Source organism: Helianthus annuus, chromosome 13 (genome assembly GCF_002127325.2).
Source record: "Helianthus annuus cultivar XRQ/B chromosome 13, HanXRQr2.0-SUNRISE, whole genome shotgun sequence".
NCBI lineage: Eukaryota > Viridiplantae > Streptophyta > Magnoliopsida > Asterales > Asteraceae > Helianthus > Helianthus annuus.
In genome coordinates, this window is record NC_035445.2 from 104,350,372 (window position 1) to 104,356,261 (window position 5,890).

A 5,890-nucleotide genomic window follows, 5' to 3' on the forward strand; every position below is an offset into this window, starting at 1 on the left:
GAAAATTTAAGTGGATCAGTATACTGACAATCTAGGTGAATCGTTTAGAACTTATAATGTTTAAAGCTTAACGGTGTTGGTGATTTGTCTCAAAAACTGATATGATCCTCTTACACAAACTCACAAATATATGGTATGTAAATATTTCTTTACTGCATTTCATTTCTGTTATGTCAAAAATCCAAAAAGATTTTTAGTGTGTTTTAGCATAAATCTTTGAAAATACAAAAAGATTTTAGATAACTGATGTTGAAAAGCTGATTTTCAAAATTCCGAGTGATAAACATGACGAACAGGTTTGAGAGTGTGTGTTTTAGAAAGAAATTGATATACATACAAGTGGTTCATTGGAGACTTACATGATAAATTTGTTTGTTCAGATTGTGTCTTCAAGTGATTAGCATGATTTATAAATTTGCTATATCTTATATTTTATGAAACCTATGTTTTGGGTAGAGAATATGCATATGAGCCAGGTTGCGATACCTGATCCTGTGAATATGTGAGCAGAGTTTGAGCCAGACTACGATCCCAACACAAGTTGAGGGGGAGTCTGAATGACAAAGAGACAGGTTCTGATCTGAGATTTGCTGATGCTGATGAACTTAAGGAATCAAGAGATCTGATCAAGAAACTTAGAGAAAGGCAAGAGTCGGATAGAGATTCTGAAAGTCCGAAGACTGATAAAGACTGAAGACGTTGAAGACTCGACACTTACGACTCGTCAACATCTGAGGGGGAGTCTGTTGGTGCATTCATCTGTCGGCTTCGTCTTGTATCGAGTCTAGTTCTAGAAATGTTAGATCAGGGCACGTTGTACGAGAAAATAGAAAGTTTTAGGTTGAAATAGGTTTGATTTCGCTTGAGGATGTAATTCCGCTTGAAATGATTCTGGTTACTTTCAAGCGGAATCAGCAAACATGGTATTCCGCTCCAAGCTGGTTCAAGCGGAATCAACAGCTTTCTGATTTCGCCTATAGTCGTTTCAAGCGAAATCTGATGCCTATATATAGCATCCAAACGAAATCATTTGTATCTTTTCTGAATTCCAGTACCGAGGTGCTGCCGAAGTGCCGTCTGACTATAAACTGAATATTATCAATATACAAGGCATTTTAAAGTGAATTCAAGCTGTTTTTACATCAGTTTCTTAGTTTCCGCCTTTGAAACAGATAAAGAGCTCTTCTGATTGACTCATTTGGGTCTCGAAATGATCCTACAACATTCACATTACGAGTCCACTGATTCCTTAACCAGAGACATTTACTTGGATAATTCCATTCTGGATATCCTTTTTGAATACCATTAGCTGACTTTAATACCATATAACCATTGGAATTGTTGGTGCACGATGTCTATAGCCTACGTCTTAAGTCTTAAGTCTAGGTCAAGTGGTCATAATGTATAGGGGTCAAAAGTGTCAAATATGTAAAGTTTAAGGTGTTTAATGTAATTCCGCTTGAAATGGTTTTGTGTAATTCCGTACGGAATTACATTAGGTAATTCCGTTTGAACAGTCATGTTTATGTTTCAAGCGGAATTAGCATGTCTATATATAGTGTAGTGTAGCTTCTCATTTGGCACGGAATTAGCTAGTGTGTCACGAAGTGCGGCTGAATTTCCGCCGTGTAATCAAGTCTATTTTGAATGAGAAGCTTGTTTTAAAGTGAAATACTCTGTTTCTACTCAATTCTTCACTGATTCTAAGATGTTTGTTTGATTCCGCCTCTCAAACAGTTGTGTATTGCCTCTAATTGACTCATTTGGTCGGTAAAATGATCCTACAATTGGTATCAGAGCCAGTTATGAGTCAATACACTTGAATCAGTGCCTTTTTCTACACTTTCTTGGACTTCTGGACAATTTAACGGACAAATTGGACTGATCTTCTGATATTATGTGTAAAACACTGTTTTAACAAAGCCTTGAGAGAATCAGATCAAAATTCAAAGTAAAAGTGACAAAAAAATGGGCCAAACAGTAATTCCGTTTGAACGAACATGTAATTTCGTTTGAAAAGTCTAAGATATTTTCACACGGAATTACTAATTCTGTTTGGAAATTTGAAGTAATTTCACACGAAATTACTAATTCTGTTCGAACTGTAATTTCCTTTGGCTAATTTCGCTTCAAATAACTAATTCCGTTTCGAAATGACACCTGATTTCGCTTGAAGGTGTAATTTCGTTTGAAAAAGGCTAATTTCGTTTGAAAGGTAATTCCGCTTGAAGCTTAATTTCGTGTGAGATGATCTGATTCTGTTTGAAAGTCCAGTTTCTTCGTAATTCCGTTTGAAAGTCTAATTTTGTGTAAAAGTTAATTTCGCTTGAAAGTAACCTGTTTTCAAAACTTGAAAATTTTTTCTGTAAACTGATTTCGTAAAATGGACAATCAAGAATTCTATAACTTCTTTGCCGGTGGGGGAATGACGGCAGCACAAAACCCGAGCCGGTATTGTGCAAAACGTGAATATGGAGAATGAACTTGGGACGATGCAGAAACTTCCTAAGTTGATGAATATTGACGAGTATGCGGGTTGGTCTGGAAGGTTTAAGACATGGGTTCAAGCAAACCACTTTGAGTGCTGGATGAAGATCGAATCAAAATTTGTTCCTCCTAAAGATGGTTTGGGTCTTGTGAAGTCGATTGGCAGTTTGACACAAATTGAATAAGAAAATTTTAAGGCAGAAAAGAAGATGATGAGTATTCTTCAACAGGCGATTAAAGAGGAAATCTTGGTGTTGTTGCAGCATGAGGATAATTCACAATCCATTTGGCATTCGCTGAAAGTAAAGTTTCTCGGGAGTGTGTCCATGATCAAAAGCAAAAAAGGCTTTGATAAAGAAAGAGTTTGACATCTTCACTGGTATAAAAGGTGAAACTACAAAACAATTGATTGAAAGATACTGCCTTCTAGTTGTGGAGATGAAGAGATTGGGTATAATCAAGACTGATGAGGAGTGGGTCGATAAATTGGCAGATGCTTTGCCATATGATGAATGGGGAACTTATCTTTTAGTGTTGAAAAATAACTTAGAGTATGTTGGATTTAACCTCAGTTCATTCATTAAAAAGATCGAAGCACATGAGCTTGAACTGATGAAGATCAGAAAGATGAATTCTGCAAATGTTCAGCAAGATGTTTCACTATATTACAAAGGCAGTTCTCCGGCAACAATGAATCTAAGCCCAAAGATTCAAACAGCGTTCAGTGCAGATTCAACAACCAGTGCTTCGTCTAGTACATCAAGCAACAACAAGCCTTCATCGTTTGCAAGTTATGAGCCAATTCCCAAGTCTTCAGAACAAATGTCTCCACAAATCTCATCAAGCTCGAACAATCAGGGTTATGTTTTTGGGATACAGTGTAGCATTGCTGTAAACATAAAAAATGGACAAGGGTTTACAGAAGAAGCTGCAAAGCAACACATCGCACTGTTAGCTTCCGTTCTTGAGTCATATGAGAGTTTGGTAGCTGGGATGATCGGTAATCCAGACATGACAAAGGAGGATTACGTTCAAATCGATCCAGAGGAGCTAGAGCTAATTGATATTAAATGGGGAATGGCTAGTTTGGTAAGAAGAGCCCAAAGGTTTATGGAAATTACGGGTCGGAACAGTTTGTCAGGACCGGATCAAAAGCTTGGTTTTGATAAGTCCAAAATGACTTGTTTCAGATGTAAAGAGAAAGGACATTTTAAGCGTGAGTATCCGAATAGAGAGGTCAATAACCATCATAATCCATTTACCAACGATTACTACAGACAGGCGATCTATCACAAGACAAATCAACAACCTGTCGTTCAAAGACCTCAGATCGAAAACAAGCCGGAAAAAGCTCTCATAGTCAATCAAAATGATGAGAAGGTTGCTGAAGGTTTCAGTTGGGATAAGTATATCCCGGGCAGTGAGGGTAGAGCAATGATGGCTAAGATTGAGGAGGAACCTAAGAGTGTTGTTGAAACAGAGGTTGTTAGTGAAGATGTGTCTGAAGAAAGTTTGGTTGATCTCGAAGAAGTTGCTGAAGAAGTCTACTATTATCAATCCGAACAGGAGGTTTTAGCTAGTTCTTTAAAATCAATTATGCCTCCTAATGTGTTTGATTCTTTTGCAGGTTTCTTCAATGAGCCAACAACAGGATTTTGCCCACAGTATGATGTTAAAAAGGCTCCGATTGAAGAGATAATTGATGTCTCCAAAGAAATGACTGAAGAGACACTGAAAGAAATTGCTGACAAAGCCTTAATGGGAAAACTGAAAGAGGTAGACACAAAATCTGTAAAACTAGAGTCTGTTGATACCGAGTCAGTTGAAAATGTGTCGGTTAAAACAGAGTCAGGTCAAAAGGAGTCTGACGGGAAATCCGATAGTGAGGAGATCAAATCAGAAGGAGTGTCTGAGTCAGAGTCTGATGGTGTCGGTAAACAGGATGTTAATATTGATAAAGAGGAAAAGATTGTTGAAAAGATTGATTCAATTTCTGAAACTTCATTCGAAAACTGTTCAAAACCATGCATGGAATGTCTTGAAAAAGACAAAAAGTTTCAGGAATTGAAACAATACACTGATGGGATTAAATTTGATCTAAATGAAGTAAAAGAAGCTTATGACACGTTGGCTAGCTCTATCAAAATGATTCAAAACGAGAGTCTTGAAAATGATAAAGCCACAAGATTGTTAAAATCAACAGTTTTTTATAAACAAGTGGAAATCAACTTTCATTTGGACACGATTTCTTCATTGAAAAAGGAATTAAAGTTAACAAAAATTGAGAATGAAAGAATTGATAAAAAGTTGATGAGTTATGTTGCATCTTCATATGTGATTGATCAGATTGTCCCGAAACAACCAGATGCAACACCTGTCTTTACCAGTGTTCCACCCCCAATGTGGAATCATTACACTCAGAAGTATCTAGATGGGGTGGAAGCTGCTTTGAACCTCAAACTGAGAACCATTGAGAATGAGTTGCCTGAGAGTATTGATGTTACATTCTCTCCGTCCGACATTGACAATGAGTCACAGGTGATCAAGACTGTTGTTGACCAAGTGTTAGACGAAGAGAGTGATAACTCGGAGGCTGAGATTGTGAGAACTCATTTTGAGAACTCTATTTCTGATTCTGAAGAAGATGGTAACTTCTTAGACCGATTTATACCAAAATCAGACAAAGTCGCGAATGATGATTTGATCATTGTGGTTTACACAATGGTTGGAACTGACAAACTTTACTCTGATTTTGAGTATCCGCTCCAAAATGCCAGAATTGAGAATGTTGAAAAGGTGTTTAAATTGGTCGAGATTAACATTTCAGAAGTCAACAACAACACATTCTTTTCAAAACCTAAAAAGTCTTTTATAACTCAACAAACTAACAACTCTGGAAAGAAAGGGTCGGTGGGTAATCATGGTCGGAACAAAAGACAGGGTAACAATTTAAAAAAGAAAGGTGTTGGTTTTGAAAAGAAGATGGCAAAAAATGAGGGTAAACCAAAGGAAAGGTTAGGAGAGGTGTTTGTCGCTGGTAAGAGTACTGTTGAGGAAAAAGAGTACATTTTCAGTCAAAAAGCCATTGATGATTTCGATGCAGCGAAAAAGTTGAGAGATGAGACATACAAATCAACTTTTGTCGAATATGACAAAAGGATTTGTTATCGCTGTAGTGAAATTGGTCACATGGCCAAGCAATGCATGAAAAAGCTTGAAAAACCTGTTTTGCAAAAACCCAAATCTAAAGCTCCAACTAATGTTAAGGGTAAAAAAAACCCATGGTTTCCCCGTTCGAATCTTGAAAAGAGGTGAATCTTTGAAGTCAGAAGAAAAGCTGAAATCAACCTTTGAGATTGGCGAATCTTTGAAGACCCAAAAGATTTCAAAGATTTATCCAAAG